The 23,258-nt window shown below is 38.0% G+C and overlaps 1 protein-coding gene across 1 annotated transcript in view; it reads right to left on the bottom strand.

Moving 5' to 3' along the window:
- Window positions 1-4,341, bottom strand: part of LOC145296936 (choline transporter-like protein 1) — a 183,478-nt gene extending 179,137 nt beyond the window's left edge. The window contains 1 exon segment of the mRNA XM_080143140.1: window positions 4,188-4,341. The gene's annotated coding sequence lies outside the window, so the exon portion shown is untranslated.
- Window positions 4,342-23,258: the final 18,917 nt, after the last annotated feature.

The following is a 23,258-nucleotide window of genomic DNA, read 5'->3' as shown; positions in this document are numbered from 1 at the left end:
AAAATGGCGGCCGACACTCTCTTTAACACGGTAAGTTTTTTTTTTTTTTTTTTTTTTTTTTTTTTAATTACATTTTTCACCCCAAACAAGGCAAATTGCCACTTTGGTGTAGGGGGCTACTATCCGGGGCAACAACTACTGGGGTACTATGTAGGGATTTGGGCAGCAAGATGTCGGTTCACGTTACACTTGAACTTCTGCGCGTCAGTACTGTTGGGGAAGCAGGGACCTGGAATGGAATTCCAGAGTCTAGCGGTTCTGGGGAAGAAACTATTGGAGTAAAAAGATCTTTTACATCTAGGGATCTCTACAGTGTGGGGGTGGGATTTAGCAGCCTGTCGGGTTTGTCGAGGGTGCTCACGTAGTGGGGGCACAAGTGATTGCAGTTCGTCGGAGCATTCACCACTAAAATACTTGTAGAAAAGGCAGAGGGATGCAACATTTCGTCGATGGGACAGAAGCTGAAGCTTAGATGCCAGTTCAGGGCCTATCAGGTTTGCGACTCTTTTGAACCTTGTCAAGGAGCGAGAGACTAGTAGCAGATGTGGCAGCAATACTCCATACATGGGCGAATGGTGGCCTTATAGAGGTACAGGATACTTTCGGGTGTTAGTAGTTTTCTAGCACGGTAGAGAGAGCCCACCTTTCTTGCAGCGCCCCTGGCAATGCCTTCAATGTAATTGTTCCAACTCATGTTTCCTGTGAACGTTAGGTCAAGGAGTTTGAAAGATGGACTCTCAGATAAAGAGTCGTTGGCCATTGCTATGGGTGGTAGAGAGGGTTTCTTGTAATTATTGAATGAAACTAGTTTAGTCTTGGCAGCATTGAACGCGACCAACCACTTTTGTCCCCATTCCACTACAGATTGGAGGTCTTCCTCTAGTGTTTCTGCCATTTCTTTAGAAATGTGTTCATTCGTCTTCCTGTCGTGCCTGCCATAGAGTGTAGTGTCATCAGCATATATACCCATCTCAGAGGCAATTTTGTCGGGGAGGTCATTTATGAATATCAGGAACAATAGAGGTCCAAGGATAGAACCTTGGGGCACCCCCGCATTTATATCATATTGTTTAGATGTACGACCGTCGAGGACAACCTGGATTTTTCTCTTGTCCAAGAAGGATTTAATTATGTTAAGTATTCTACCAGTGATACCGTATGATCTGATTTTCCTGAGGCCTTAGATATATCTAGAGCTACCGCTCTGCCCTCCCCCGCTTTGTCCAGTGAATGGTATATACGTTCAGAGATCACAGTCAGGATGTTTGCTGTGGAACGGGCTTGTCTAAATCCATATTGTTTGTCAGTCACTCAGTCAGTAGTTTAGCATCTGTAAGATGATGGACTAGAGCATTGTTAATTATGGTCTCAAATATTTTGGCAAAAAGTGGGAGGAGGCTAATGGGGCGATAATTTGATGGGTTTGGGAAAAGATGTTATAAATAAAAAACTAGACAAAATACTATTAAAAAACAACCGAATATATGTCAACTTATGTCACGGTAACATATATTGAGCGAATTTCTAACAGTATTTTGTCTAGTTTATTATTTATAATACCTTTTCCCAAACTTACCCTCTCCGAGAGAGAGTCGGCCGCCATTTTGAATTTTCCAATACATCGGTAAACACTGCATGTTTTTCGAGCTAAATAAACATGTTACACTGAATAAAAACACAAAAAATATATCCAGTTAGGTAGAAAAGTAACTTATCTTGCCTTTGATAACATTTATTTGTCATATTTGTTTTTTTTTTGACAACTTTTTCGAATCTGTGTACAGTAATACAAACCCGAAATTAATTATAGAAATCTTTTTCAGCTTTTTGAAAAGTGCGCGCATCAACTCACAACTGACACACGCAAGTGTTTTTTTTTTGGGGGGGGGTATTTAGATTATTTTATATTGGGATTTTTCGGACTACCGTTCTCATCTTGAGTGTTATTTTCACAACGTTTAAAAAACGAAATAACGCACTTGTTTATAATTATAACGTCTTCATTAATAAAATAAAACTTCGCGTGTTTCTCGCGTCTACGTTACTTACACATTACAATTTTTATTGGGTTTGTATTACAATCCAGATATACAAAATACTGTTAGAAACCCACCCAATATATGTCACGGTAACATATTGGGTGGGTTTCTAACAGTATTTTGCATATATTTTTTTTTCTTAGTTTTAACTCATTTGTCCAAATTTCGCGTAATTTAACAGTTAGCACGCCGCCATTTGTCATTTTCACATTGATAAACACTATGATTTTCGAACCGATTAAACGTTTTAAAGAGAGTAAAACGACTAAAAACTTTTCCAGATAGGAAGAAGAGTAACTTCCTTTGATGACATTTGTTATTTTTTTTTTTTTTTTAACACTTTTTCATACGTCTGTGGATTGTAATACAAAACCTTATTTATTAGGATTCGGTTTTGATTTTGGACAATGTTGTTTTGGGGCGCATGTGCAAAAAAAAATTTTTTTTAAACGGAGCGAAATTTTAATTTCCGTTCAATTTTTACAACAAAGAGCGTTCTTCGCAAGTTTTACCATAGATTATAATGGCAAACTTGGGGTTTGTATTACTGTACACAGATTCGAAAAAGTTGTCAAAAAACAAATATATAACAAATAAATGTTATCAAAGGCAAGATAAGTTACTTTTCTACCTAATTGAATATGTTTTCAGTGTTTTTATTTAATGTAACATGTTTATTCTGCTCGAAAAACATACTGTGTTTACCGATGTATTGGAAAATTCAAAATGGCGCCCGACTCTTTAGCACAGTAAGTTTGGGAAAAGGTGCTATAAATATAAAACTAGACAAAATACTGTTAGAAACTCGCTCAATATATATTACTGTGACATAGGGTGATATATAATCGGTGGTTTTTGGTAAAACTATACAAACACCGTGACAGCGAATTAACCCTAACCCTAACACTAACCCCAACCCCAACCCCAACCCTAATCCTAACCCTAACGCTGTCACGGTGTTTGTATAATAATACCTGGTTTTTAATAGTATCTTGTCTAGTTTATTATTTATAATACATTTTTCCGAACTTACCATGTTAAAGAGAGAGTTGGACGCCATTTTGAATTTTCCAATAAATCGGTAAACAATGTAGGTTTTTCGAGCTGAATAAACATGTTACATTGAATAAAAACATGAAAAATATATCCAGTTTGGTAGAAAAGTAACTTATCTTGCCTTTGATAACATTTATTTGTTATATATTTGTTTCGAATCTATGTGTACAGTAATACAAACCCCAAACTTGTTTACGAAGAAACGGAAATGCATTCTGTCCGATTTAATTTGTTTAATTTTTTAATTGTTCAATTGAAAATAAATTCATAAAGTCATATTAAATTAAATATGATTATATTTAATTATTTTGAAATACTAAAACAAACTTTACCTAACTTTTCTACGTACACGGATATTGTGTGCGTTTCAAAGTAATTGAAAATACCAATAATCTTGTTATAAGTTGAAAAAAAAAAAAAATGGATTATTTCGCAAGCCTTCGAAATTTGAACGCCTTTAAACTGTCGAATAGAAAGTTAATAATCATCGGCATACCGCGGGGGGGGGGGGGCGTAAAAATGGACCCGGGCAGTGCCGGGTAGGTACAACCAGTGGATATCGGCCAAATGTTATTTCAGCTGAGGTTCGTTTTGGCCGGTCCAGAAACCACTGGACACTTTGTCACGACGACATACGGTCCGGCTTGATCTTAAAGGTGGTGCCCTGCCAGGGCACTCACTGCCCTGGTGCCGTTGCCGTGCCTGCACCCTTCCAGGCATTTACGCGGAGGGGAATTAGTATATTGCCACTTGCATTAAGCGCCCCCACCACCGGGGAATGCTGGATTTATTCGCGACAATTTTTATACCCAGCCAGAGTGACCCCCTCGGTATTTTTTTTTTTTTTTCTTCCGCATTAAACAGACTTCATGTCTAAACCGGGAAACCCTGTTGCAAGTAGAAACTGTGGGTTAAAAAAAAAAAGCAATAAATGAAGGGAGGAGGAGGGGGTTCGCGGTAAAAGTTGATTTCGGGTTTTGTTGAACCGAAAACATCTTAGTAATTAATGTTTTGCCTTTGTTGTTTTTTAATATGCAGCACAAAAACCTGCACCGTTTGTTAGACAAAATAAATAAAGTTTGCAGTACTTACCAGTGATGAAATTTGAAAATAAATCCCTTTTTATGTCTATTGTGTCATTAAGTTGGGTTAACTCCAACAACAAAGTTTAATTTGTGTGTGTGTGCCCGTCGGTGCGACCCAGCAAGAAACACTGAGAGAGGGTGGGGGAGAGAGATTGTTTTTTATTTATTTCTTTTTGACTTGCGACTTTCTTGATTAAAAGGTGATAGGGAGGTGGAGGTGGTGCCCCCCCTCTCTCTCTCTCTCTCTCTCTCTCTCTCTCTCTCTCCTCCTCCTCCGTCGAACACTTGACTTAGAAGCAACATATAAATCACCAACCAACGCGTCCGACACAAAAAAGTCAACTTTTGCTCCCACCCCTACGCACGCTTTTACATACGAACCAGAAAAAAAAATGTTATCTGAAAACTGATTTGTCTTCAAAAAGACAACTCCCACGCACCCATATACCCACACCCTGTTGCCATGACAACAAATTAGTGAAACTCTTGTTCTATTACGAAATAATCTTAGACACTTTGAAGTTCCAGTCTCTTGAGATACTATTCGCAGAAAACATTGGCACATTCTTATTCTAGGGTTTGGATCTGCTTTGCTAGAGAGTTCAACGTTTCTTTTTATTTTATTTATTTATTTATTTATTTATTTATTTTTAATGAGATATAGATGGATGATCGTTTCGATCTGAGGAGGCCATCCTCCCAGGGATTACTTCCTTATTTAAGAGGAGTGGTTTATTGGTGGTTGCAATTTGTCTCAATATAAAACGCCGAAATCAGTCGCTTAAACGGTCGACTTGTACAATACACCCTCCCCTATATTTTCCTTTTCGTCTTTTTTCTAATTGAATGAACGCGCGCGAAAACAAACCTGGCAACCAGTGAAAACAACAGGGAATACATTGGATAATAAAGGGGCGCTTCCGCTTCGCTTCGCTTCGCTTCGCTTCTACACTATTATGACGAAATTTCGGAAATCGTAATACTGAATTTCACATGAAAACAATGGAATCTACGTATTCCTCACATTTTTAAGATGATTATATCCAAAAATTACAAAAATCGATTTGGTAGAAAATTATTTATTATAGAAAATAGAACTTGAAAAACACGATCGTGTTTACTTGTGTAAGACACAGGAATGTTCGAAAGGGAAGTAATTTCTTCCCGATAATTCTTGGAAAACTCAGACAAAAAAAAAGTTTTGGGAATTTTCCAAATGGATCTGAGGAAATTCAATCAGTGTGATATTTATTATTCTTGCTCAAATAAAATCCGTATTTTTTATTTCCTGTATGTCCATGGCAGGTTCACTGTATATATGTTATGTTTTATTTTGTGACTAGCATTTCAGCCCGGCGTTGCCCGGGTGTTTTGAGGTGTATTTTGAGCAAAACAACAACAAAAAAAAAAAGGTCAATTTTTTTAAAAAACTTTGACCCCTATTATGACCCCTTAAAATTTATTGTTTAGAACTCAAATATAGTTATTAAGTTAGATCCATGCCCAAGGAACCTATATCTAAAATTTCATATGTTTAGACCCAAAATTGTAGGAGGAGTTTGGTAGAGTTCTCAAAGGTCAAATCGTTGAACTTTGACCCCTTAATCGCCAAATTTCTGTCCGAAAAATCAATCATCGATTTTCCCAAATCTCAGTACCCTGTATATCAAATTTCGAATCTGTAGGCTTAAAATTGACAGAGTTATTGCGCAGGGAAATGTACACACACACACACACACACACACACGTTCACTTTTATATATATATATATATATATATATATATATATATATATATATATATATATACAGAGAGAGAGAGAGAGGGGGAGATTTGTTTTGCGTTAGTCACATTAAATATTTAGAGTTACTTCCTTTGTTTATGGTTTCATTTCGCTTTATCTTATAAAAACAAGATAGCCGCAATTTTTTTACCTGCTAACGCGATTAAAGTTGATTTTTTAAAAATAATTAAGTAATATTCAGGTAATTTCGACTGCATAATTTGGAAACTAACGTAATTTATTAGAATTTTCAAAAAAAATCAGTTGAAACCATTTATTGACTACAAACTACAAAATTTCGTCCCACCAATGTAGAAGTAGGTGTGTCAGAAATTTCGTGAAAAATATTGAATAATTCCACCCCGTCTTTCCCAGCTTATAACTCCTCGAAAAATGTAATTCAAGCCCTAATTTTTTTTTTCAATTAAAGGAGCAAGGACCAAGGTTTTATTTAAAAAAAAAAAAAAAAAAAAAAAAAACAAACAACGTGTTTTTGTTTTTTTTTTAAGGTTTCAAACTTCGGACTTTACAGGTAAATTTCTAAAAACACTACTTTTTTGTGTTTTAAATTTGAATATATTATTTATTGATCTTTTATCTTCAATTTGTGATATATAACACTTTGGTGAGTAAATTAATTATTTACTTTTTAACAGACATTTAAAAATGGGAGGCGTGAATTAATTCGACCCCCTATCTTTCCAAGCTTATAACTACTCGAAAAATATAATTCAATCCTTAATTTTTTTTTTCAATTAAAAGAGCAAGGACCAAGGTTTCATTTAAAAACAAAAACAAAAGAAAAAACAAACAACGTTGTAACTGTGATATTCGGTCAAAACAAGCCCAAATACCCATAACAACCATCTTTTTAAAGGTAAGTTTTAGTTGGTACTCTAGCACACATTGATTGAATTAATATTGATTTTTTTTTTTTTTGCATTTTCCAATACGAAAAAATTAAAAAAAAAAAAAAGAAGAAAAAAGAAAAGACGAAAATGAAAAACGATATAAGAGGTGTGTGTGTGTTTTCATTGAGTGGTTCCAATATGGGGGCTTGAATTACTAGAACGTTGTATTAGAAACTGAGCACCCCTTACACCCTTTAAAAATACTCATCCACTTTATTAAAGTAATCGTTACTTTAAAGCATAATGACACCAGCAAACTGGTTTGTTCATATAAATATCCTTTTGAAATATATTCGTTTTAATGACTAAGAATTTGTGATTTATCTAAGCGGCAATATTTTTAATAGGCCTGTTTATCAAGTGAGAAGTGAACTCGAACAGTCGTTCCTAAGATCAATGGATACTTTATATGCGCGTATACAGGGAATGAAGGCACTTGTTGCAGCAGGTTGGGAGGTGGTGATATGGAGATGCGCTAATCGACCGTACAGCTATAAAGTAGACAAAGAAACAAAAAAGACAACGGCAATAGCAAAAGAAGAATGACAAAAACTGAAGTATGTTTAAAGACGACGGATTGTCTTTTATTTCTCCAAACGAAATAAATGCAAGTGGCAAATTCGAAAGGCCTGGAAATTGTGGTTGGGCCAAGTAAATCAAGATCAGCCTCTGGAATGGGACAGCTTCACTTCAGTAGACTCTGGAGGATGTGTTGCGGACCAGGATATAAATACCCTAACTCGCTACAAGAAAAAATAATGAAACGAATTGAATGAAGGAAACAAAGAACTCAAATGCTGGAATAAAATAAACATGTCGTTTATTTTCTGTTGAGAAATGAAAGTCTTGGGTGTACACGTGTTCATTCAGCCGTTGATGACTACGCGCGTGGAAGGAAAGGGGGAATGCAAAAGAAAAACATGAAGTGGCAAGCCGACCTGTAGAAAGAGAGGGTTAAACTCAGTAGAGAGTCGCCCACATGTCTGTGTTGATGGACCAAAGCTAAAGGGGATATAGTGTTGACATCAGTTAAACTGTGCGCCATGTTAGCAGTCAGCTACGCGGTGGTGTTCTCTGGCACAAGTAGTAGATAGAGAGAGAAAGAGTGAGAATGTCAATCCAGTTCATGGAGAGAAAAAGCGTATAAAGTGTACGTACTGTTTGTTAGCCTGTGCCCCCTACATAGTAGCAGGGGACGTGATGCGCATGGGCACCCCGACAGGGGGGGGGGGGAATGGTCCGACGACCGCTCAGCTTGAGAGCTAAGTCGAAAAGGGCTGGAAACAGTTTGTCTCTTGCTTTTATACTTGTTTCCGGTGGTCTTTTGCTCATGTGTGGATTTCCTTGTGAAAGACTATTGTGATTAATTTTTTGAAAAAAATCAAATTTTATGTCTTTTTTTTCCGTTTGTTGATAAGATGAAAAAAATCGACATAATATCCGCCCACACAAAACGCCTACGAGAACAGACGTACATGAATCGCACGTGCTGGTCACGTGGCTAACATTTTTGGCACGAAATGTTGCCATTGTGTGTTTTCTTTATTCGAGTGTAAAAGTGGAAATGTTCTGAAACACACAACACACTTTCGTGTCTATATATCAACCAAGAAAATCATTTCAGCAAAACATTGGTGTATTGTTCTTAGGAAATTGTTTTTATTTTTATTTTTATTTTTTTTTTTGGATGTTTTGGATTTCTTTTTTTTTTTTTTGGTACTTGTACAGTTTAATCAAGACATTAAAAAATGAAAATATCGAAAAAGGTTATATTGTACGTATCCGTTTTGGACTGAAGATCTCTGAAAAATATTTTCATTTAATTTGATTGAGTAGTTTTTTTTTTTACAGCGGAAAAACATGTTTTTCTGACAGCACGTTCAAAGCAGACATCTTGGATTTTTTCTCCAGTTAAAGCGCCGACACTCCCTCCCCATCTTTAATATTAGCTTTTCTTCCTAAAAATCGAACCTTTTGCCCGGTATCATAACAAATTGTTTTTTCGCTGTAAAACAAAAACTACTTGATGAAATTAAGTGAAATTTTTGTTTGGAGAACTTCATTCCATAACGGACACGTACAATTTAAACTTTTTTTCGATATTTTCATTTTTTAACGTCTTGATTAAACTGTACAAGTACCTTTTTTTTTGCATTTTATGGATAATCTGGTAGATTAGTGTCCAATAATAATCCGCTGAAAAAATTGAAAAGAGACGAAGAAAATTCTACCAAAAGCCGGCCAAAGTTGGCCAAAAACGTGGTGATATGACAACAGCTATGGAAGGCAGTAATTACTGAAGATACAGTTGAAGATTCAGCATTCCTATCCCGTCACGGTTAACCACCTGACGAAGGCCAGAAGAATGAGTTGGCCAAAACGTTGGGAAGCAACAACCATAAAGATGAGGATAACAGTCCGCAAACAAATGAATAAATAATAAATAGTTGTGGATTACTTTGCTGTATCGAACGAACGTTATAGGAGCCCATTCCTAAAAAATAACGATTTTGAAAGCTATTATGAAAATGTGGAGGGTTGTCTTAGACAAACAATGTGTATTTTCACCGAAACCAGCCCCGGCCCTCCGTGGCCTGGGCAACAAGATCAAAGTGTAGTATCTATCCGGCAGATGCTGCACTTAAGATAATTTGTACCAGTCAATGGAGGGGAAACCCTCTATACTGGGACAATTATTATTTTTGGTAACCAGAGTGACCCCTTTTAGGGGAGCTGGTTTTTACCTCACATTAAAAACGGCCTTGTGCCTAATTTGCTCAGTGGGGGAGCAAATAAATACCATCTGTTCCAGCAGATACTGCAAGCTATGACTAGCTATGACTAGCAAAGACCAGATGTGGGGGCAACCCCACATGCCTGACCTTTAACCAGCTCCCATTTCCCACCTCTCGGGAGCTGTTCCCCTTTTTCCCTTCCCCCTCCCTTCACTCCTCACATTAAAAATCGGCCTTGTGCCTAATTTGCTCGGTGGGGGAGCAAATAAATACCATCTGTTCCAGCAGATACTGCAAGCAAAGACCATATGTGGGGGCGACCCCACATATAAGACCTTGGTCAATGTAGGGGCAACCCTTCATACCAATTGTCACTATCCAGCTCCCCTACTCCCCGGGGAGTTGGTCCTCATTTCCCCTTCACTCCTCACATTAAAAATCGGCCTTGTGCCTAATTTGCTCGGTGGGGGAGCAAATAAATACCATCTGTTCCAGCAGATACTGCTAGCTATGACTAGCAAAGACCAGATGTGGGGGCAACCCCACATGCCTGACCTTTAACCAGCTCCCATTTCCCACCTCTCGGGAGCTGGTCCCCCCTTTCCCTTCCCCCTCCCTTCACTCCTCACATTAAAAATTGGCCTTGTGCCTAATTTGCTCGGTGGGGGAGCAAATAAATACAACAGGGCAAGCAGAGAACTCTCACCCAGAGAAAGAAAAAAAAAGTATAGAAAAAAAAAAAAAAAATGAAGATTATGAAAGGCAACTCTCTTTCCTACATTTTTGTAAGTGGAGTTATTCCAAGCGTCTTTTTTTTTTTGAGTTATGATCCCCAAAAGTGTAAGAAATCGAAATACGGCAGAAATAATTCAACATAAATATACTTTTTTTTTTTTTTTTTTTTTTTTTTTACACAGTGGTCACCACTTATCAAGGCCCGAAAGCCACTCAGGGATAAGGGTTATTGCAAGTACATTACGTTAGTGTGGAGATTTGATGAAGTGTTTATTTAAGGGGGTGGTTCATTAAGAATTTGTTAACGTTGGACTTGAAGACATCCAAGTTGTAGTCAGGTGGGAAGCAGGCAGACGGAACAGAGTTCCACAGGCGTGCAGTTCTAAGAAAGAAGCTTTGGTCATGGAATCCACGATTTGATTTAGGCACAGATAAAGAGTGGGGGAAATTTTTCACGGTGGATTCAGCTAGACGGGTGTTTTTCGTGAAAGATTGGCGAGGGGGGGGGACCAGAGATTGGAGTTCAGACGAGTACCTGTCATGGAAATAACGATAAAACAAAGATAGGCTCGCAACGTCTCTTCTGTGGAAGAGAGGTTGCAGGGTAGAGAAAAGGGCATCCCCCACTAAGCCAGGAAGTCTATTTTGTACTCTGTCAAGGCAGGATAGGCTGTTTTTAGCAGCTCCTGCCCAGATATGGCAACAGTATTCCATCCTTTTAAAAGAAACAACATGAATATATTTGAATACAATAAAATGGCGCTGAACATTTAACTCGGCGTGATTCTGCTTAGAAGCACATGAGAGGAATCTTTGCGCTGTGTATTGTCGGCCTATGGTCAAGGAATATTTTTAAACTGATATGAAAATATAATGAAATCAACTTAAAGGAAGCCAATCTTGTATGATGATAAGGCAGAACACAGTAAGGCTTCATGCTAGTCGTATGTGCAGGCAGCCATGTTGGATTAAGCTTAGACGTTTGTCTATGTGACGATCTGCTATTCTTCAAAGCTTCTTTCTTAGAAGTGCACACCTGTGGAACTCTCTCCCGTTTGCCTGGTTCCCACCTGACTACAACTTGGATATCTTCAAGTCCAACATAAACAAATTCCTGATGAACCGCCCCCTTAAGTAAGACACTTTATCAAATCTCCTATACTAACGATTACAACAATATTATCCCATTGATTACTTTACACGCAAAACCCTTATGTCCGAGTGGCTTCAAGGCCTTGATAAGAAGATATCTCACTACTGATGCAATTCTCTATCTGTATAAAAGCCAAGTACGTCCAAGGATGGAACACTGCTGCCACATCTGGGCAGTAGCTGCTAAAAACAGCCTATCCTGTCTTGACAGAGTACAAAATAGACTTCGTAGTGGGAGATGCCCTTTTCTCTACCCTGCAACCTCTCTCCCACAGAAGAGACGTTACCTCCAAAAGATGAGATGATTAAATACCTCCAAAAGATGAGACGATTAAATACCTCCAAAAGATGAGACGATGAAATACCCCCAAAAGATGAGATGATTAAATACCTCCAAAAGATGAGATGATTAAATACCTCCAAAAGATGAGATGATTAAATACCTCCAAAAGATGAGATGATTAAATACCTCCAAAAGATGAGATGATGAAATACCTCCAAAAGATGAGACGATGAAATACCCCCAAAAGATGAGATGATTAAATACCTCCAAAAGATGAGATGATTAAATACCTCCAAAAGATGAGATGATTAAATACCTCCAAAAGATGAGATGATTAAATACCTCCAAAAGATGAGATGATGAAATACCTCCAAAAGATGAGACGATGAAATACCCCCAAAAGATGAGATGATGAAATACCTCCAAAAGATGAGATGATTAAATACCTCCAAAAGATGAGATGATTAAATACCTCCAAAAGATGAGATGATTAAATACCTCCAAAAGATGAGATGATGAAATACCTCCAAAAGATGAGACGATGAAATACCCCCAAAAGATGAGATGATTAAATACCTCCAAAAGATGAGATGATTAAATACCTCCAAAAGATGAGACGATGAAATACCCCCAAAAGATGAGATGATTAAATACCTCCAAAAGATGAGATGATTAAATACCTCCAAAAGATGAGATGATTAAATACCTCCAAAAGATGAGATGATTAAATACCTCCAAAAGATGAGATGATGAAATACCTCCAAAAGATGAGACGATGAAATACCCCCAAAAGATGAGATGATTAAATACCTCCAAAAGATGAGATGATTAAATACCTCCAAAAGATGAGATGATTAAATACCTCCAAAAGATGAGATGATTAAATACCTCCAAAAGATGAGATGATGAAATACCTCCAAAAGATGAGACGATGAAATACCCCCAAAAGATGAGATGATTAAATACCTCCAAAAGATGAGATGATTAAATACCTCCAAAAGATGAGATGATTAAATACCTCCAAAAGATGAGATGATTAAATACCTCCAAAAGATGAGATGATGAAATACCTCCAAAAGATGAGACGATGAAATACCCCCAAAAGATGAGATGATGAAATACCTCCAAAAGATGAGATGATGAAATACCTCCAAAAGATGAGATGATTAAATACCTCCAAAAGATGAGATGATTAAATACCTCCAAAAGATGAGATGATGAAATACCTCCAAAAGATGAGATGATGAAATACCTCCAAAAGATGAGATGATGAAATACCTCCAAAAGATGAGATGATGAAATACCTCCAAAAGATGATATGATTAAATACCTCCAAAAGATATGATTAAATACCTCCAAAAGATGAGATGATTAAATACCTCCAAAAGATGAGATGATGAAATACCTCCAAAAGATGAGATGATTAAATACCTCCAAAATGAAACCTGAACATTAATTGTATTATTTGTACTCACTAGGAGTTTTCACACAGGCCACCGTCAAAGATTTCTCTCTGTCAACAATCTGTGGTGTTCTCTGGAGTCTTGGTGACAACAAGTCTCCCCAGATTTCCAGTGCTCTCCACCTCTTTCAATAACTTAGATACCGGGTGTTGTAATCTCTAGCCTAGGCTAAACAAATATGGTTTCGTGATTTAGCAGTCGTCTTATGTAACCGATACATGATAAATTTATTAAAATTTGCTCCAAAGTCGGTTTGCCTCAAACTCCACACTGGACCCTCTAAACCACCCCCTACCTCAATTTCCTATGCGGACAGACGCCACACTAGACGATCTGGAAATCACCCCTGCTCAGGTGCATGCTATCATAAAAAACCTTGACACTTCCAAAGCATGTGGACCCGACCTCATCCCAGCTGTGCTATTAAAAAAGTGCTCAGCCGAAGTAGCTCCAGTTCTCTCCAAACTCTACAACAAATGCCTTAATGAATCTTGCTTTCCGAGCTGTTGGAAAACTGCTTCTGTGGTATCAGTATTCAAGAATTCTGGCGAAAGAACTGACCCATTAAATTATCGCCCTATTAGCCTCCTCCCACTTTTTGCCAAAATATTTGAGACCTTAATAAACCATGCTCTAGTCCAGCACCTTACAGATGCTAAACTTCTGACCGACCATCAATATGGATTTAGACAAGCCCGTTCCACGGCAGACATCCTCACTGTAATCTCTGAATGCATATACCATTCACTGGACAAAGCGGGAGAGGGCAGAGCGGTAGCTCTAGATATATCTAAGGCTTTTGACAGGGTATGGCATGAGGGTCTCCTCAGGAAGATTAGATCATACGGTATCACTGGTAGAATACTTAACATAATTAAATCCTTCTTAGATAAGAGAAAAATCCAGGTTGTCCTCGACGGTCGTACATCTAAACAATATGATATAAATGCGGGAGTGCCCCAGGGATCTATCCTTGGACCTCTGCTGTTCCTGATATTCATAAATGACCTCCCCGACAAAATTGCCTCTGAGATGGGTATATATGCTGATGACACCACACTCTATAGCAGGCACGACAGGAAAACAAATGAACATATATCTAAAGTAATGGCAGAAACACTAGAGGATGACCTCCAATCAGTAGTGGAATGGGGACAAAAATGGATGGTAACGTTCAATGCCACCAAGACAAAACTGGTCTCATTCAATAATTACAAGAAACCTTCTCTACCACCTATAGCAATGGCCAACAACTCTTTATCTGAGAGTACGTCTTTCAAGCTCCTTGGCCTAACGTTCACAGGAAACATGAGTTGGAACAATTACATCGAGGGCATTGCCAGGGCCGCTGCGAGGAAGGTGGGCTCTCTCTACCGTGCTAGAAAACTTCTAACACCCGAAAGTATCCTGTACCTCTATAAGGCCACTATTCGCCCATGTATGGAGTATTGCTGTCATATTTGGGCCGGTGCATCGGCTACTAGTCTCTCGCTCCTTGACAGGGTTCAAAAGAGAGTCGCAAATCTGATAGGCCCTAAACTGGCATCTAAACTTCAGCCTCTGTCCCATCGTCAAAACGTTGCATCCCTCTGCCTGTTCTACAAGTATTATAATGGTGAATGCTCTGAAGAACTGCAAACACTTGTGCCCCCACGACGTGAACACCCTCGACAGACCCAACAAGCTGCAAAATCCCACCCCCACACTGTAGAGATCCCTAGATGTAAAAGATCTTTCTACTCCAGTAGTTTCTTCCCCAGAACTGCTAGACTCTGGAATTCCATTCCAGGTCACTGCTTCCCCAACTGTACTGACATGCATAAGTTCAAGTGCAACGTGAACCAACATCTCGCTGCCCTAATCCCTACATAGTACCCCAGTAGATGTTTCCCCTGATAGTAGCCCCCTACATTAAAGTGGCAATGTGCCTTGTTTGGGGTGAAAATGTAATAAAAAAAAAAAAAAAAAAACTCGTCTTATCTGACGGTTGTCTTATACACTGAAATATACAGTAGATAGAAAGAAGAGATTATTTGAGTGTCCTTTTGTTAGGTGTATGACATATAATTAACCCTAACCCTAACCCTAACCTAACATATAACTTCATACATCATAACTCAAGTCCTAATTTGTGTTTTATATATTTTGAGTCTTTGTTAATCAATTACTCAATAATTAATTGCTACACTATATCCATTATGTTTCAAGACCATCATGATAGTAGCGCCCTACTTTTATATTCATTAACATTCAAAATTCCTCACATGGATTTATATGTAATACTAGCCTGAGTGCCCGGCGTTGCCCGGGTGTTTGGAGGTACGTGTTAATCAAAAAAAAGAAAAACGTGGTAGTAGGTAGGCAGGCAGGCTCGAACCCATGATGTGAAGGCAGAAAAGAAAGTAAAAGAAAATCTGACGTCTTACCCCTACTCCATGACGCGACCGGAAGTTCTGAATATTAAGATTAGTAAAGTCATTTCAACAGATATGATGACTTGCAAAAATGGTGACACAAAAAAACCGACTCCTTCTTGTAGAAAACTGCCCAGTTGAGGGTGAAGGAATTAATATTTTTGGCCAATTTTTCGATATTGGTCGTCCGAAGGGTCGAGCTTCAAAATGATACCAATCTTGTGAAAATCCATCACCTCTGTCGAAAGTTTTAGGCAGATATACATACATACATACATGATGATGATGATAATGATTGCAACGTCTTGTCAGACGAGTGCCACTCCCTCAGCCATTTAAAATCCATGAGCCCAAATGTCTGAGGGAGTATCTATACAAATATGATGTTACAGAGTCTTAGCTTTGTATGACAGCTAAGTCTCTCTCTCTCGGTCCAAAATGTTGAGATTCAGCAACAAGCAAGAGCAAGATAGCCAGCAACAAATTAAACTGCAGACCAGCTTAATGCGGGTACTGGTCTCCCGCTTTGTTTTTTAAATCAGAGATTTGCTTCTCCTAGAAAGGTTGCCTTCACCACGGCTTACAGGAGCCCTCTCCACCCCAATACACATACACACACACACACACACACACACACACACACACACACACACACACACACACACACACACACAAATATACACTGTGCTAGTTGGCCGTTGACCCAGAAAAAGAGTTCATTCGCCAGATATACATACATACATACATACAATGGCTTTTGAGCAGAGAGAGAGAGAGAGAGAGAGAGAGAGAGAGAGAGAGAGAGAGATTACGCTGCTTACACTTTTTTTTTACCGGAGCAGCGGCTCATCATCATCATCATCATCATCATCATCATCGGTTTAATATGTGTTGGATTGCTTACGGGAGCCCTCTCCACCCCAATACACACACACACACACACACACACACACACACACACACACACACACACACACACACACAAATATACGCTGTGCTAGTTGGCCGTTGACCCAGAAAAAGAGTTCATTCGCCAGATATACATACATACATACATACATTGAAACAGACAGGTGATTGAGATTTATATTATAGATGTCCAACACATTTTTGTCAAAACAAAGACATTCCTTAATTTACATATCTGACCAACTAGTTGTATCGTTTTGTAGTTATTTCTAAACACAATGGTCAATTCACTAAATTCCTAGGATTGCATTATATATTCATTTCATTTTCTGATTACTGGGTTCGATTCTTTTCCTCATAATAAATATTATTTTCAACCCTATTTTCGTCTTTCTTTAATTACTGGGGTCTGTCCCCTTCCATATATAACAGTAGTACTTGTCAGGATACCACCTATAGCTTAAATAGGATCCGTCAGAGATATGATATTCAACTGTTTCCAATTTCAGATCATTGAAGGAGTGTAGAGTCACCCGTAAGTTGCCATTTCTTCCAAGTTCATTCCAAACTTCAGTTAAAGTACTTGTTAACTTGTTAACGGTTGATATCGATGAATTAAGTATAGAATGCAGAGATTATTCGGTCACAAGATTATTTTCTAGAAAAAAAAAAAAAAAAACCCAAGTGAGGATTGAGGACATGCGTTGCATGGAGAGAACTAATATATGAGAATGATATGATGGATGTGTAATGTGAGTCTTATAGATAAGCTTAGCTCTGTTTTTAAAGAAAGATTAAATGTGGAGAGTATAGGGAAATGTGTGTAAAGCAGGAGACTCCATTGGTATGGTCACATTGAAAAAAATAGATGAAAACTCTTGGGTTAGTAGGTGTAGAACAGTTGAGATAGCAGGGTCAGTTAATAGGAGGAGGCCAATAAAATCAAAAGAGGAAGTGATGAAAATGGATTTGAGAGAAAGAAGGATAAATAAAGACCTGGTCAGAGATAGGTTACTTTAGAATGAGATACTATGGGTCACACACCCACGTCAGTGTTTTCGAAAATCATTCATCTAAAAAAGGGGGGAAAAGTTCTTGGAAGTAAAAAAATCCATGACAATAATTAAAAAATGATCCACTAAACATCAACAAATGTTCCACCCTCCCATATTTTTATTGTCATTAAAATCAGTGAAATCGACCATTTTTTAAACCAAATCGATTGATTGCCTGATCTAGTTAGGAAGGGACGCCTCCTCCCCAATAATGTACTGGGAGAAAGCTTCACATATCTCCCCGGAGTAACTTGGTCCACAATACATTGTAGTCTACATTGCACTGTAGAGAATCTACTGTTGCTTTTATAAAATTATCTGTAAAAAGTTTAAAATGCAAAAGTCAAGTATCATGGTTCAGTTGTGCTCTAAACAGAAACATTCATTTCGAACGCGCCTCTGTCTTATCAAAGAACCAACTGTTGATTTTGTGAAATTACTCTTACATAATCAGTTTGAATTAAAGTTAAACGTACAAAAGTCAAGTATCATGGTTCAGTTGTGCTCTGAACAGAAACACTCATTTTGTAAAGCACCCCTCTCTTATAAAAGAATCTACGATTGATTTTATAGGCTGTGGCTTTCTGCTTGTGCGGTGATAAAACTTCTCCGATGCACTTGTGATGTTAGGTTGTATAAAAGTGTTAACGTTAATCAAAATCGGATTTCCTTCTGTAATCGTATTTTTTCGATTTTCGATACTTATCGGGCGTATTCCGATACAAAACCTGTGTAAGAACACTCCCAGACACATCAAGTATCTTCGTGTGAAATTTCAAAACAATCGGCTCAGCCGTTTTTGAACAGAGAGAGAGAGAGAGAGAGAGAGAGAGAGAGAGAGAGAGAGAGAGAGAGAGAGAGAGAGAGAGAGAGAGAGAGAGATTACGCTGCTTACATTTTTTTTAACGGAGCAGCGGCTCATCATCATCATCATCATCATCATCATCATCATCATCATCGGTTTAATATGTGTTGGATTGCTTCAAGAAACTGATTCTCAAACTCACCTATTTCGTATAATATATATAAATGATACTGCACGGACTTCACACATTTGAAGCGTTTCATTGAATTGCTTATAAAACAAAGGATGATAGACATTCAAAACTCAAACTTGTTGGACAAGTCAGGCATTGTGAATTTTATTAACGATTCCATGAGTTAGGGTTTGTTGTAGGGGAGGGGGTCACACTGTATAAAATAAATGTAAATGTATAAATGAAAAAAAAAAAAAAAAAAACAAGAATTGCTAAATAAAACATCTGGCTAATATTTCTAAACCTCGCAGAATAAAAAGCAATCTTCCTACTTCAAAAGTCATTACGAATTTATTTGATGATCGTTTTTTTTTTTTTTTTTTTTTTCTTCAGTGGTTTGGAATTTCACTTAACCCAAATAAATCTTCCAACGTTAACAGATGCGAACGATTTAAATATTTTTTTTGGAAAATTTAAAAGTATCTGATGTTCAAACTATTAATTCTAATTTTTATTTTAGTCTAACGATATATATATATATATATATATATATATATATATATATATATATATATATATATATATATATATATATATATATTTCATATTATTTGGATTTATTGGACTACTGTTCTCATCTTGAGTGTCATTTTCACAACGTTTTGGTCAATGTAACGTCCGTCCTTCTTCAGGTGTATTGTCGGAATTTATCTTGCTTCCAGATAAATTCGACGCTAAAGTAACTAACCTGAACCCCCCCCCCAAAAAAAAAAGAACAGCATGAAACAAAAGAGGGAGAGGGGGGTAAAGAATAAAAATATAAATGTCTTGCTTTGAAATGAAGAAGAGATTTTATTCACAATGATAAGTTGCAAATTTTTCCCTTTGCGGGCATTAAACTTATGAAACGCCAAGGTAACATGTAATGAAAAAAAAAAAAAACCACTGGTTCTTATAAAGAAGTTGTGTGTATCGATTAACGAATACAATAATAGTATTCAAAATAGTATCTCCTAATCACACTCGCATATGAAATTAATTTTAGGAGCGTACTCACAAATTGAAAGCCAGTCAGGCACGTGCCTTTTTCTTTTTTTTTTGTTTACAGTCCTTTTAGAATTTTCTCTCCCTCCATATTTGCGTGCAAACCGTAGACACACAGATGGATTTCAGAAGCAAGCTTCTGTACATTCATATTTAATTTACCTCTGCACTCCATGTTTAAAAAGGAAGTGTCCTCTATAGTATCAGATCTGACCGAATGGTTAATTGTAGGCATAGACCAATTCATACCATCTAAAAAAATTCCAACAAAAACCTAACAGCCAGCCATGGTTCTCCCCAGAATGTGCTGCTGTTATCGCGCACAGAAATCACTTTTTCCATAGCTACCAACGTAATAGATGCATTGAGACTAAAGCTGCTTTCAGGTCTGCCAGCAACCACTGTAAAAGAGTAATAAAAAATGCAAGAGAGCTATATGCCCAGTCTGTTAAATCCAAGATAGCTGATCAGCGGCTTGGTTCCCACCAGTTTTGGCAAATAACAATTAGGATCCTGAACAGAAGTGTGCGTTCTATCCCAACCATTATCAATGGACCAGAGGTCATCTCGTCAGCGTCAGACAAGGCCAAACTATTTGCAAAGAACTTTGCAGCTAATTCTACCCTATGCGACGAAGGCCATCAACTCCCCATATTTCCTCCTATAACACAGAACAAGCTAGGTAACATACAAATATCCATGCATGAGGTCGCCAAGCTAATCAAGAACCTAGATTCCAGTAAAGCAACTGGCCCTGATGGCATCCCAATTATAGTGTTAAAAAAGCTTCAACCAGAACTTGCTCCCATACTTACGAAACTATTTAACCGCTGCCTTAAGGAGAAGTGCTTTCCGACTCCCTGGAAGACCTCATCAGTTTGCCCTGTATTTAAGAATTCAGGTGATAAGTCATCTCCCTCTCAGTACAGACCAATAAGTCTCCTGTGTGTTATGAGTAAGTTGCTGGAATCCATATTAATTAGAGAAATAGTCAACCACCTTAGCAGGAATAACCATCTTAGTGAGACACAATATGGTTTCCGCTCTGCAAGATCTACCACAGATGTGCTGACGGTTATATCCCACAGGATTAGTGAATCTCTTGACAAAGGCTTCCTTTCTAGGGCAATTGCTCTTGACATATCAAAGGCCTTCGACAAGGTATGGCATAAGGGTCTACTTCACAATATTTCCAGCTACGGTATAACTGGAAATGTTTTCTCTATCATTAAATCATTTCTCTCCGATAGGCTCATAAGAGTAGTGGTAGATGGACAAAAATCAGAGGCCTGCAATATAAATGCTGGAGTCCCTCAGGGGTCAATCCTGGGCCCAACTCTCTTCCTGATCTACATCAATGACCTCCCTAAACACATACTTAAATCATTCGTTGACATCTATGCTGATGACACGACCATCTACGGCAACACATCAAAGGCTGTAAATGACAAAGTTCTCTCTGATTCTCTCTCCTCTGATCTCGAGCGCGTGGTTCAGTGGGGGAAGATGTGGCTGGTTACCTTTAATGCATCCAAAACCAAGCTCCTATCCTTACATCATCAACACTCTGATCCCCATCTGGCATCAATTATGATGGATGGCTCTCGTCTGGGTGAGGCCTCATGTTTTGACAAGCTTCTGGGTTTGACCTTTACTCCTGATCTGAAATAGAACACGTACATCAAGTCTGTTGCCAAGGTCGCTGGAAAGATGGTGGGATCCTTCTACCGCTCCAGAAGATATCTCACTACTGATGCAATTCTCTATCTATATAAAAGCTAAGTACGTCCAAAGATGGAATACTGTTGCCATATCTGGGAAGGAGCTGCTAAAAACAGCCTATCCTGCCTTGACAGAGTACAAAATAGACTTCGTGGCTTAGTGGGGGATGCCCATTTCTCTACCCTGCAACCTCTCTCCCACAGAAGAGACGTTGCGAGCCTATCCTTGTTTTATCGTTATTTCCATGGCAGGTGCTCGTCTGAACTCCAATCTCTGGTCCCCCCTCGCCAATCTTTCACGAAAAACACCCGACTAGCTGAATCCACTGTGAAAAATTTCCCCCACTCTATATCTGTGCCTAAATCAAAATGCAAATTCCATGAACAAAGCTTCTTTCTTAGAACTGCACGCCTGTGGAACTCTCTTCCGTCTGCCTGCTTCCCTCCGGACTACAACTTGGATATCTTCAAGTCCAATGTTAACAAATTCCTAATGAACCGCCCCCTTAAGTAAACACTTCATCAAATCTCCACACTAACGTAATGTACTTGCAATAACCTTTATCCCTGAGTGGCTTCCGGGCCTTGATAAGTGGTGATCACTGTGTAAAAAAAGAAAAAAAAAGACTGCGTCGCTTGTCCGGGTTTTTTTGTTTTTTTTTTACCGGGTTTTCTTCTTTGTAGGAGATTCCAAAATTCCTTGTCACGTAAAAAAGGTATTTTCTTTAAAATAATTTCACTCCTAAAATACGTGCAAAACCGTAGTCACGTAGCTAATTTTCATAAGTATGTCTCGTCACATATCCGGGTATTCTTGCCGGGGTTTCTTCTTTGAAGGAGGCTCGTCAAAATTCCATTTTCAGCGCCGAGCAATGAACAACACGTTCAATCTCCACGTCAGCAGAATTTCAAAAGAGAAAGAATTTCGCGCTGGGCTCGTGAAGTCATCACAGAGCTAGCATTTTCCTTTTCTCAAATTAAAGGGAGTTTCGTACAAATCCAAAATATACAAAACTAAAAATCATAAAGGATACGAAATACAGAAAATCATAAGAACCAGATAAAAAATGATAAACGTAAACAGGGGGGGATGCACCATTATTGGTACAAAAAAAAATTCCAACAGTATCTTGTCGAACTTGGGAATGGTTCTGTCGAACTCAGAAATTTGAACGTCATTTTGAACGGAACCCTTTACTTACTTCACAGAGGTAGAATGTTCTTGTTCCGTCAGCCATGACTGGATAGGAGTCCTAAGTAATACGCAATTGTATTTTTCGGTCGGCCACAAAATTGATATTCTCTTTTGAAGGTTGAAGGTTCAATTCTGAGAGCGTGTGACTGAAAAATACAATTACGAATTACTTAGGTTATCCTGACATGCACTAAATGTAACCCACCAAAATTCATACTAGTTAACATGATCTCTACTTACTGGCATAGGATCCCAATATATAACAAAAGTTAGTATTGTTTTCCCCGGTTTCAACTTGAAAAAAAAAAAAAGCAAAAATGACACATGATTAAAAAATGTCCCAAACAAAATACTATAAAAATCCTTGTCATTTTAATGTAATAATATATACTACCATTGCAGTAAGTAGCAAAAATAAAAAAAAATAAGTGGTAGTGAGCAGGTAAGCTCGAACCGGAAAAGAAAGTGGAGGTCTGTGTAAGGGTGTTGGTTGAGTAAAACAAAATCAAAAAAAGTTAGTAGGCAGACAGGCAGGCTCGAACCCATACCGTGAAGGAGGAAAAGAAAGTGGGGAAAAAAAACAAAACGTGAGGCGTTAGCTGTTGTGCCCATGGTCAAACCGGAAGTGACATAGGTTTATATGAAGACTAGACAATCAAAAAAGGCGATTTTTGAAAATATCGGCGAAAAAAGCGACTCCT

The sequence above is a fragment of the Euprymna scolopes genome, chromosome 17 (genome assembly GCF_053919585.1).
Source record: "Euprymna scolopes isolate OS-2025 chromosome 17, ASM5391958v1, whole genome shotgun sequence".
In the NCBI taxonomy this organism is placed as follows: domain Eukaryota; kingdom Metazoa; phylum Mollusca; class Cephalopoda; order Sepiida; family Sepiolidae; genus Euprymna; species Euprymna scolopes.
The sequence above is the reverse complement of the archived record's forward strand: the minus strand, read 5'-3'. Positions and strand labels throughout refer to the sequence as shown.